At 38.1% G+C, this 12,672-nt stretch overlaps 1 protein-coding gene across 7 annotated transcripts in view; it reads left to right on the forward strand.

Annotated features, from left to right (window-relative positions):
* The window catches only part of BTBD9 (BTB domain containing 9), a 410,213-nt gene that overhangs the window by 15,487 nt on the left and 382,054 nt on the right, over positions 1-12,672 (forward strand). Inside the window, exon 1 of one of the 7 annotated variants that reach the window (XM_055571502.1) lies at positions 619-764. The exons of the other annotated variants lie outside the window; for them this stretch is intronic. The gene's annotated coding sequence lies outside the window, so the exon portion shown is untranslated. Of the gene's footprint in view, positions 1-618; positions 765-12,672 lie in introns of those variants that run through there. 7 annotated transcript variants of the gene reach the window in all.

The raw sequence follows: 12,672 nt of genomic DNA on the forward strand, positions 1-12,672 counted from the left end.
ATAGTCTGAGTGAGAGACAGGGGTGGTGTGGACTAGAATGAATGTTGCCAAGAAGTAAATGAGTTTGAGAGCTCATTTAGGAGGTAAAATTAAAAGGCTTGCTGATAAATTAGGTATGGGAGGTAAGGTTGAAGTAGATGTCATTCTGGTTTCCATAATTGGGTTCACAGAGCTGGGGAACATTGTAGGGCAGGTTTTTTAGTGGCAGAGAGATGTAGGGAGGACAAAGTGAATTTTGAAGTACTTTTGAGGTAACCAAGTAGAGAAACTAGGCAATGGGATGTTGAGATCTGGAATTCAGGGAAGAGAGCTGTTAATATATATATGGCCTTTTTTGGTTAATTTTGAGGGCTTAAACATGCTAGAAACTGTATTAGCTACTGGGAATGTAAAGAGGACTAAGACATTAATTCAGTATTTGTTGCATGAATTCACGTTATTACTCTCTGGAAGTTTGCTTACCAATAAGACAAATCACTAACGAGATCACTGGATGCTGTCGATGGGGCAGTGATGGAGGAAAACAAGCTGATTTCAAAGCACATAAAAGAGACACCTGACGAAGATTGGCAGTATCAGTGGAGGCTGTTGCTGAAGGGTGTGAGGTCTGTTCCTGAACCTCGAAAGAGCAGGCGAACTTAGCCAGATGAGAATATAAGAATTTCCAGTAGTAAAAGCTTGGTTGTATGAGAGAAGACAATGAAATCTCAGAAGAGCCAACAATTCCAGATCCCTGGTTTTCACTATAGGCTGGACAAGTGGTGGTAAGGCAGTATCTGTGCTTAAGTTCTAAAGGAGATCAGCCCTGGGTGTTCTTTGGAAGGAATGATGCTAAAACTGAAACTCCAGTACTTTGGCCACCTCATGCGAAGAGTTGACTCATTGGAAAAGACTGTGATGCTGGCAGGGATTGGGGGCAGGAGGAGAAGGGGACGACAGAGGATGAGATGGCTGGATGACATCACTGACTCGATGGACGTGGGTCTGGGTGCACTCCGGGAGTTGGTGATGGACAGGGAAGCCTGGTGTGCTGCAATTCATGGGGTTGCAAAGAGTCAGACACAACTGAGCGACTGAACTGGACTTCTGATGTAGCTGGTTTTGCTCTGCAACCATTTTGGAAAGAGAGAAGAGTGTTCAATAGTTGGAACAGACTTCAGAGAACTTTAATCCTTTCTTCTCATTTACAAGTGAGGTTACCAACTTTGCTGATACCTTGTTAGCAAATCTGTCTCCCGGTGTCCAAGCTAAGCTTCTTCAAACTGCTGCAGTAGTGGCCATGCCCTTTTAACTGTGTGTTTCCATGTCCTCTGACATATTCATGTGGAAGAAAGTGTACTGGAAATACTCAGATGCTGCTGCTGAGTAGTGTGGGTCTCCATGGGTGCTGTGTCTTTGGAAGAGAAACGAAATTCTCTCTGGACTGTCTGTCTGTGCCCTCTTTCCATTTTTTTATCCACTTGTCTCTGTCCTTTTTCCCCTCATGTATTAGTGAATAATAATAATAGTATAGTGGAGTGATAATAGTGGTTAATACTGAACATTTATTATGTGTCAGGCACCATAGTAATTGTTTTACCTTACTTAATTCTACCAGCAGTCCTGTAAGATACAGTACTTTAGTACCACCACATTTTATAGAAGAAAACATGAAGGCTTAGAAAAACAAGGCTTAGAAACCCACTGTGTCAAGGGTTATACAGTAATAAGTGGTGGTGCCAAGATTTGAATTCAGGCAGTGTGACTCTGGATAGTTTTTACTGCCTTTTCTAATACAATTTATAAGCAGTTCTGCCAGGAGAAACATGATGGGAGCCTGGTGGGCTGCTGTCTCTGGGGTCGCACAGAGTTGGACACGACTGAAGCGACTTAGCAGCAGCAGCAGCAGCATCCTTCCTCTGTTCTGAGAATGCAGACCTGTGCACTAAAAAGCACGTCAGCCAGTGTTTTATGTTTTTGTGGATGGAAAAATAAAATAGTGATATAGCAAAGATTTTTTACCAGAATGTTAACTCTCAGGACTATACTGTTTGTTAATGCTTGTTTACATTCTTGAAGTATCTATAGAGTTCACAACTGAAAAACCATAAATCACGAGACACTTAGGAAGAGAACGCCAAAAAAGGTGCTGCATAATAATTGTTTTGAGTTTTAAAATACTTGAAAAATATGAGAAACATCATGCGAAGTGTGATACAGGAATATAGCCTTGATTAGCAAAGTGGAAATTTGTAAACCAAACACCTGCGGAATATTAGAGGGAGGCAGAACGTCTTAATGAAAAGATTTGGTTGTAAACTGTTGAGAGAGATTTTTAAGATGAGCACATGTATTTTTATAATCAGTTCCTGAGAGCGACATGGAGTCCCAAGTTTGTGTCTCCAACCTGTGCTTGGATCATTTCATTCCAGTGTGATATTTGTTTGTTGAATACTGTCCTTGTGGGATGCGACAAAGACCTAGTCACTGCCCTCCAGGATTTTGTTTTGGCTTATTTTAGCTATTAAAAATCTCTTATTTACTAAAAATCTGTTCCATCAATGTTTGCTTTTTTCTTCTCAAATTACCTCTCAGAAAAGTACAGCAGGTCAGAGATAATCTATTATCAGTGTTTTCATCCTTTTGTTTGGTGGTGGAGGGAGGGGGGAGGCTTCCTTTAGGTAAACAGATATTTCATCACTTTTTAAAGGTTCCACTTCTTAAAACTTTTTGAAATATTTAAATAAAAGATAAATCGATGCTTATTTTAAAAGAAGGAAATACCACAACAATGTAAACACAACAATGTAAAGCTGTTGTACTCCAATAAAAAAAAAGAAGGCTACTCTCCAGAAGTGCATTGAGTTTAAACATAAACCTTCCCATTTATTCCCTTCCATCCCCTAACTCCCACCCTGTCCTGCGAGGTTACTTGCTGCTGTTAATAGTTGGTGTGTGGCCTTGCAGTTCTTTTTTCCATGTGTATTTAATTCATTCAGTAGATATTTAAGTGCCTTCTTAAATGTATACATACACTTACATATGTTTATGTAGTTGAATCCTATTGAACTAAAGCCTGTCCTCTTTACTTACTGTGTTTTGGAGCTCCGGTCAGAGCTTTTGATCTCTTCCCTTCTTACTAATGGCTGTATTGTATGAATGCATTGCAATTTATCACCCTTCCCCTCACCTGTCTGCTATTGCAAGCAATGCTGAATTAAATATTCTAGAAGCACAGTTGCTGGATTATAGGAAATATATATTTAAAAATTTGACAGATTGTGCTAAGCTAACCTCTAAAAAGCTGAACCAGTTTATACTTCCAACAGTCACATGAGGTCACTGATCCTACATATATGATTTAGTTATATAGAGATTTAGAACTTGAAGGGACCACAGAATGTGGCCTAACTCCAGCCACGCCTTTTCTAAGGTAGAAGATGAATCTCAGAGACTTGAAACGATTTGCCCAGATCTTATCCAGCAGAACTGTGTCCCAGTCTCGGATCTGTGTTCCCCTGAAGCCCTCTTAGTTTAGATAGATTTCATAGTGCGAGATCTACCATACTGTTTGTCTGTTTCTGTTTCTTTTCTGTTGGTTCAAAGCACACTTCGTTTTCAGTGTCACATTTTCTGATAGCACCCTGAGATTCTTGCCTTTGCCATCTTGTCTACATGGAACATCTTTTATTTAATATCCTTAAAAAGCTGCCTTCTTCCATTATTTAAAGCCCTCCTTCTCCACAGGGTGTATGGGTTACTTTAGATTTACCCATAGGCATAGCACAGCGCAGGAAGTATTTTATGAACGTTCCTTATCAGCAGCTGATGCCACCCTGTTAGCCAAGTAAAACATAAGCTTCTTTTATAAACTTGGAGAAGGAAATAGATTGCAGGCATTTGTGTACTGCAGGATTTCTGCTACATTTGATCATTTTATGTTTGTCAGATAATATGATGGCATTAAACTAAATGAACTCCATCTTAACATTATAAGTTTTATTAATTACTGTTTATTTTTTCTTTTAGAAATAGCAATAAGAAAGTAGTCTATTTATATAAAGTATAACTGGCATCTCTTCCTCTTGTGTTAATATAATTATTTCTAATTATATTCCTAAACATATCTGCATTGGAGGCTTGCTTCTCTTGCAAAGGCATGGTCCTGGTAGCTTTTCTTGATGGGCTATGAGAATTTGTGTTAGTGACATCCCAAGTTGATACTGTGGTTGAGCTGGTCACATACCAAGATTATGACTTTAGGTAAAGAATCAACTGATGGAATTCTAAGAAACAGAGAACAGCCTTGATGCATATTTTGATGACGATAAAAGAGGTAGAATTCAGTATTAGATGTGAATTAAATTTGGCCTATCAATATTGTTCAGAACTGAGAATAGCAGTCTAATCATAAGCTCATCAATTATTCAGTAGCACCTTGGGGGTATTAGTGCACAGAATACAGAAAACCTATCCACTACCCTTTAGAGTTTTTGTTCTAAGACAGAAGGGGAGAAGCATGCATTCTTTTTTAATGCACTTTATTCTTCCACAGTGCGGGTGAAGTTTATATGTGCACATACAGGCAGTCCCCATGGTTGTATATTCACGGGGGTTTGTGGAAGATCTGGGGTGGGATTAAGTTTGGATCATGAAAAGATGACAGTTTTACAGGAAAAGTTCATTTTTTCTCTAATTGTAAGAGATGTGGATTTCTTGAACTCTTTGCCTAAATTTTTTGTTCCTAAAATGAGTCATTTTCTTGATATGTGCTATTCATCCCCTTATTCTGTGTATACACTATAAATTTGGTTTTGGCTGTAGAAGGGCTTCCCTGGTGGCTCAGCTGGTAAAGAATCCGCCTGCAATATGGGAGACCTGGGTTCAATCCCTGGGTTGGGAAGGTCTGCTGGAGAAGGGAATGGCTACCTACTCCAGTATTCTGGCCAGGAGAATTCCGTGGACTGTATAGTCCATGGGGTCACAAAGAGTTGGACAGGACTGAGTGACTTTCACTTTCACTTGGCCTAAGCCATAGATTTGGGTCAGTGGGTCTTATTTTGGACAGTAACTACTAGACTACATGAGGATAATTATCTCTGAGTTTTATTCTTTCTTTTCATTGCAGTAGAAAATGGTATGTTGGAGGAACAAAGACAATGCTCATAAAACCAAAGGGAAGGGATTATATGTGGGGGTCGGGGGGCAAAAGGAAGACTAGTATAATTTGTGAACATGTCCTTTAGATTATGTGCTAGAATGGCAACAAATAAATTTGTAAATCAAAATTTTTAGGTGGACTAATTTCTCAGTTGATCTTTTTTTTAATTTCAGTTTTCTCAGAAGATAGCCAAGATAGCAGGGTTTAACAAACTGCATCAAAGTATGCACAGCAGAACATTTTTATAACATCTACAAATGAAAAGCCAATTTCCTTTACCCAGACAATAATCCAAATGTTCACAGTAGCTTCACTACAAGGAAATTAAATTGTTGCAATTGATGATTCCACTGCTTTAATGGGAGTTCATGCTATAATAACCTTTATTAATTAGGAAAATATCATATAATTTAAATCTGGGCCAGAATATTACAGACCCATAAGGTGCCACTGAAGAAATTAAAGAGAAATGGCTGTCCTATATTTTCAAATATTATTACAACTAATAACCTCTGTACTCATCATGACTTTTTCATTGTTTTTTTTGGGCTCTTGGTGCATATATTTTCTGTTCCTAGTGTACAGTTCATATAATTTTCAATAGACTTGAGATCAGTAAGGCTGATAACCCCAAAAAGGATAATTATATAAACTCTGAGATCTATAAATGATAGCCAGTTGCAGTCTGTGACTTATCATTTCCATCTTACAGAGGGTTGTCTTACAGGGTGTTATACAGTGGCATAGACAAGAGCTGAGAGACTGAGGGTTAGGTTGGTGACTGAATAACGTAGGTCTTTGGGTAATAGGTTAATAAAATCTGGTGGTGAGTTTCTGTACCTTTAATCCCTTTCTGAAGCATAAACTCAAGAAGGTACTCTGTAGGGAAGAAAGAAGAAAGAAAAGCTTCAATATTTGGGGAAATATAATATAATAATATTAATGGAATGAAACTCACTTGGGTCACTTGTTACTTTGTTTTAGGATACCTGATTTGAATGCTTTTGTTTGAAGGTGTTTGGGAAAGATTGTTTTAATTAGAGACTGGATTTAGAGAACTGAGGTACTGAGTAGAAAATAAAAATAATACTGCAAATTACTGTGTATATTGGGCCATATTTGCTTTGGGAGTCTCAGATATTTTGTGATTGAATAAAAGAGTAGCTTCTCACAGCCACCCCAGAATTAGATGTCATTGCCAAACTAAGCCAGGAGCATTGCCCAGTCAAGGAAAATGCTTCTTAAAATATGGCCCAAGGTCACTGGTAGGCCTTGATGAGAAAATACTGGCAAATGTCAGGAGATCTCATAGTCTTTCGTTTATATATCCTTTGGCACCTTGTTAATGACCATACGAGGGAAGCATTAAGAATATGCACAATGTGGCGTTCATAAATCCATGTTAGTGTATTACAGGAGTTCATAAAAGATTCTGATTTGGTATTCTGCTAAGAAGTCTAACTTAAGCAGTCTGTAGCAGCATTATTCGGAGAAGGCAATGGCACCCCACTCCAGCACTCTTACCTGGAAAATCCCATGGACAGAGGAGCCTGGTAGGCTGCAGTCCATGGGGTCGCGAAGAGTTGGACACGACTGAGCAACTTCACTTTCACTCTTCACTTTCATGCATTGGAGAAGGAAATGGCAACCCACTCCAGTGTTCTTGCCTGGAGAATCCCAGGGGCGGCGGGGCCTGGTGGGCTGCCGTCTCTGGGGTCGCACAGAGTTGGACACGACTGAAGTGACTTAGCAGCAGCAGCAGCATTCTAGAACTCTTATTCCACATGTGCACATGCATAAGTTAGAATTATTTTATATTTTTGTAAAGATACATATCACTGTTATGTTGAGTTGGTTGTGTTTTTCAAGTTGTTTCTGTTCTTCCTTTATAAATTACTGTTTAGTCTTGTCATTATCAATTTAATTTGTTACAAGTTGTTTAGCTAGTTACCTATAGTGTATACTGATGCATATTTGTGTTAATAATATTCTTGATCTGTAATTTTTCAGTAGAGTTTTAAAACATTGTAGTTAAAAAAGTTGGGTTGAAAAAGACACTGCCTTTTTTTTTTTTTTTTTTTAACACCATGGCATATTTTACCTGGTCTGAATAGAGTGTATTTAAAAAAAAAAATTCGAGAACTGCTGGTCTGAGGAGCTAATTAGCAGATCTAGTAGTCAGAGAATCATTTCTGATTTCTTCAGTATTACTACAGCATAGCTCTAATAAGTTCAGAACTTTGACAGACTTTGGTTTAAAAATGCTATTTATTGTCTGTGTCCTTGGACTTGTTGTCTAATCTTGTTTGTCCTTCAATTTTTCCTGTCTGTTAAATAAAAGAACAGTGTGTGCTTAATCCAATTGTTTGAATACTGGGTAGGATGATGTGTGTAAAATGCTAAGGACTCTGCCTAGCTTATACTTAAGTCCTCAATAATAGTAACCATTATTATTTGTTATTGTTCTTGTTATTCAGTCCTGTCCTACTTTTTTGTGACCACATTGACTGTAACCAGCCAGGCTCCTCTGTCCTTGGGATTTCCCCAGCAAGAATACTGGAGTAGATTGCCGTTTCCTTTTCTAAGGGATCTTCCCCACCCAGGGATGGAACCTATATCTCCTGCATTGCAGGTAGATTTTTTTCTTTTTAACCACTGAGCTACCTGGTATAGATAACCATTATTATTAGGTAAGAAGTACTTTCTGTGTCCCTTGGAAGAAAAGTTATGACCAACCTAGATAGCATATTGAAAAGCAGAGACATTAGTTTGCCAACAAAGGTCCGTCTAGTCAAGGCTGTGGTTTTTCTAGTGGTCATGTATGGATGTGAGAGTTGGACTATGAGGAAAGCTGAGCGCCGAAGAATTGATGCTTTTGAACTGTGGTGTTGGAGAAGACTCTTGAGAGTCCCTTGGACTGCAAGGAGGTCCAACCAGTCCATCCTAAAGGAGATCAGCCCTGGGTGTTCTTTGGAAGGAATGATGCTAAAGCTGAAACTCCAGTCAGTACTTTGGCCACCTCATGCGAAGAGTTGACTCTTTGGAAAAGACTCTGATGCTGGGAGGGATTGGGGGCAGGAGGAGAAGGGGATGACAGAGGATGAGATGGCTGGATGGCATCACCAACTCCATGGATGTGAGTTTGAGTGAACTCCAGGAGATGGTGATGGATAGGGAGGCCTGGCGTGCTGCGGTTCATGGGGTCGCAAAGAGTCCGACATGACTGAGCGACTGAACTGAGCACAACTAAGCGACTGAACTGAACTTTCGGTGTCCCTACTGCAAAATTGTTGATTTGTTACTATTTAATAGATTGTTACTTTGTTTTAAGTTTCTGCCTTTAAAATATATACATATATCAGTATACTTGATTTACTATATGTTGTGTTAGTTTCAGGTGTACAGCAAAGTGATTTTGCTGTATATTTACATATATTTATTATTTTTCAGATTCTTTACCCTATAGGTTATTACAGAATATGGAGTAGGGTTCCCTGTGCTATGCAATAGGTCCTTGTTGGTTATCTGTTTTATGTATAGTAGTGTGTATATGTTAATCTCAAGTTCCTAATTTATCCCTTCTCCTTCACATTTCTGCTTTGATAACCATAAGGTTGTTTTCAAAATCTGTGAGTCTTTTTGTAAATAGGTTCATTTGTATCATTTTTAAAAATTAAATTCCACATGAGTGATATCAGATGATATTTGTCTTTCTCTGAATTACTTCACTTAGTATGATAATCTCTAGGTCCACCTGTGTTGCTGCAAATGGCATTATTTTGTTCTTTTTTATGGCTGAGTAATACTCCATTGTATATATATGTACCACATCTTCTTTATACATTCCTCTGTCAGTGGACATTTGGTTGCTTCCATGTCTTGACTATTGAAAATAGTGCTTCAGTGAACTTTGGGATGCATGTATCTGTTTGAAGTATGGTTTTCTCCAGATATATGCCCAGTAGTGGGATTGCTGGATCATTTGGTAGTTCTGTTTTTAGTTTTTCCTTTATTTTTAAGGAACCTCTGTACTGTTCTCCCAGGTGGTTTTACCAATTTGCATTGCCTCCAACAGTGTAGGAGCGTTCTCTTTTCTCTACCCCTCTCTAGCATTTATTGTTTGTAGACTTTTTGATGATGGTCATTCTGACTGATGTGAGGTTATGCCTCACTGTAGTTTTCATTTGCATTTCTCTAAAAATTAATGATGTTGAACATCTGTTCATATACTTGGGCCATCTGTATGTCTTTGGAGAAATGCCTATTTAGATCTTCTGTCCTTTTTTTTTCTTAGATTGAGTTGTTTTTTGACAAAAAGCTGCATGAGCTGCTTATATAGTTTGGAGGTTAATCCCTTGTTGGTTGTTTCGTTTACAGATATGGTCTCCTAGTCTGTTGGTTGTCTTTTTTTTGTTTATGATTTCCTTTGCTCTGCAAAAGCTATAAAGTTTAATTAGGTCCCATTTGTTTATTTCTGTTTTCATTTTCATGACTCTGAAAGGTGAATCAAAAAAGATATTGCTACCATTTATGTCAAAGAGTGTTTTGCCTGTGTTTTCCTGTAAGAGTTGTGTAGTGTCCAGCCTTAACATTTAGGTCTTTGATCAATTTTGAGTATATTTTTGTGTATGATGTTAGAGAATTTTCTAATTTCATTCTTTTACGTGTAACTGTCCAGTTTTTCAAGCACTGCTTATCTTATTGAAGAGACCACCTTTTCTCCATTGTATATTCTTGCCTCTTTTGTCATCGATTAATTGACCTTAGGTGCATGGGTTTATTTCTGGGCTTTCTATGCTGTTTCATTGATCTATATTTCTGTTTTTACTCCAGTACTGTACTGTTTTGGTTACTGTAGCTTTGTAGTATAGTCTGAAGTCATTTTAATGCCTTTAATATGAAATTTTGTTGTTAATAATAGAATATGTTTCAAATGATCTCGCCAATTTCAAAATTGAGGGTTACTTTTATTGAAATATATTTGACATATAACTGTAAATTCAAGATGTACAACATGTTGATTTGCTACATTTATTTATTATAATATGATTGCCATGATACAATAATTAGGACCTCTATCATGTTACGTAATTATTTCTTTTTAGTGGTTAGAATAATTAAGCTTTCGTTTCTTAGCAAGTTTGATTATAATGCAACGTTGTTGTCTGTGTTCACTATACTGTGTATTAGCTCTCTAGGACTTGTTGGGGGACGAGCCACCTTATAAAATCTGATTACTAGGAGTAGAGTTGTCATAATGCCTATTTTCTTGTTGTCTGCTTGTGTTGGCAATGTTATATTATCTTCAACCAGTGGTTTCCTTGTAGGAACCTTTTAAAATTCACTTGTCATTTTGTAAGCAATAACTTAAACTATATAATTTTTGGTAAATTCAAGTAGCAGGCCCAGGCAAACCTGATATTTCCCTTAAACAAAGGAGGGCAATTCCTTTCAGCTCATTTTTCTAGGTTAAAAATATATATTGTTATAAGTGTTAAGAGGGGCTTCCCAGGTACCTTAGTGGATAAAGAATCAACCTGCAATGCAGGAGATGCAGACAGATGCGAGTTCAGTCCCTGGGTCGGGAAGATCCCCTAGAAGAGGGTATGACAGCCCACTCCAGCATTCCTCCCTGGAGAATCCCATGGACAGAGGAGCCTGGTGGACTACAGTCCATAGGGTTGCAAAGAGTGGTACATGACTCAAGTGACTGAGCACTCATGCAAGTGTTAAGGTTTTTTCCCCCAAATTTCTATGGTTTGTATTCCACTCTCCTAGGATGTGAATACCCCATTTTAGAGAGAAATTGGCTAATTATTTGAATATTAACTCTTATTCTGATACAAGAGTATAACAATTTTTTGTATATGTTTTGGTACAGTATCTGTGGAAGATAACTGTCTTTGACTTTCTACCAATCATAAACTCATGGCTAGTTCTAGTGTTGACTTTTACTTCTCATCTAGTCCTACTTTCCTCAGTGGACAGTGAGTTCTTCAAAGGTGCAACTTTCTTTTATTAATCTTCGTGTTTGTATCACCTAGCACTTGTAGCGGAGAAGGCAATGGCCCCCCACTCCAGTACTTTTGCTTGGAAAGTCCCATGGACGGAGGAGCCTGGTGGGCTGCAGTCCATGGGGTCGCTAGAGTCGGACACGACTGAGCAACTTCACTTTCACTTTTCAGTTTCATGCATTGGAGAAGGAAATGGCAACCCACTCCAGTGTTCTTGCCTGGAGAAGCCCAGGGACGGGGAAGCCTGGTGGGCTGCCGTCTATGGGGTCGCACAGAGTCGGACACGACTGAAGTGACTTAGCAGCAGCAGCAGCACTTGTAGTGAGAGATCAATAAATCTCTTGTGGAATGAATTATATATAGCTCCAGAAACTAGTTTGTCCTTTGGCAAACAAGTGGTAAATACATGTGGTAATTGGTAAATGGAATTACATATACTCTCCATAAAATGATCTCATCAAATATTTTATGATACAGTTCCTTAGTGTTCCAAGCTGAGAATATCTATAAATATTTATTTACAACCATATAAAATCATAGAGTGACAAGAATTTGGAGCTGGACTGGATGTTAAAAATCATTTAATTTTTCCCAAAGAAAGACATTTCAGGAATCCCAAGACAAGAAAATGCCCATGAACTCCAGTCATATTTCTCACTGTAGCACTTTACTGCCTGATGCTGCTGCTCTTCTGCAAGGTTTTAAAATGGATCTGCAGAATATCAGAATCAAGGTTACACCTACCGTATTGTCAGTCTACACCTGTTTATTCAAACTGTTGGATGACAAGGGTAGAGTATATATCAAAAGAAGTGGGGCATCCTTCCCATGAGAAAGTAGAATGTGATTTTTTGTGAGTGTTTTAAGATGCAGACAGGACATCATTTATCTCCCCAAGCGATATTAATTTAAAGTTTAAGGATTACTACTTCAAATTACACACCACATGGGTACTAAGTGCAGAAAGAAATTGCTAAACCATATGCTTGTAAATACCATCTCTTTCCTCAAGAGAAAAATCATTTATGTTTTGCAATTAAAGAACAGGTCTCTTTTCTCATAAAGTTCTTTCAGTCAAGAAATACATGGGGCACAGAGGGCTTCCCAGGGGAGGTTTATACAGCGGTTCAAGGACTCTGGCGTCTCCACCTGGTGGAACTTTGGTCTTTGTCTATTTCCTGATTAGATTCTAGAGAGTAAACTTTAAGTTCAAAAATTATAGTAAACCCTTGTAAAAGAAAAGTTTGTAAACAGTTCTGTTGTAAGTGACTTTAACGAAGTTGATATTTAGGTCAGTTTGGTTTTTTCACAATTATAACATTACAACATTGTGAACTACATATGGTGCTCTTGCTTTATTGATGGATGTTGTTTCCTGTTTCAGTGAGAACAAATGCATGTGGGGTTTTTATTGCATAATAAATAGTCAATAATCCTGAGAATTTTAATACTGCAGCTTTAGCAGTTTTAAAAAAAAAATTCTGATGTGTTTGAATCCAGGAAAGTTTAACCAACCAC

This window comes from Bubalus kerabau, chromosome 3, assembly GCF_029407905.1.
Source record: "Bubalus kerabau isolate K-KA32 ecotype Philippines breed swamp buffalo chromosome 3, PCC_UOA_SB_1v2, whole genome shotgun sequence".
Taxonomy (NCBI): Eukaryota; Metazoa; Chordata; class Mammalia; order Artiodactyla; family Bovidae; genus Bubalus; species Bubalus kerabau.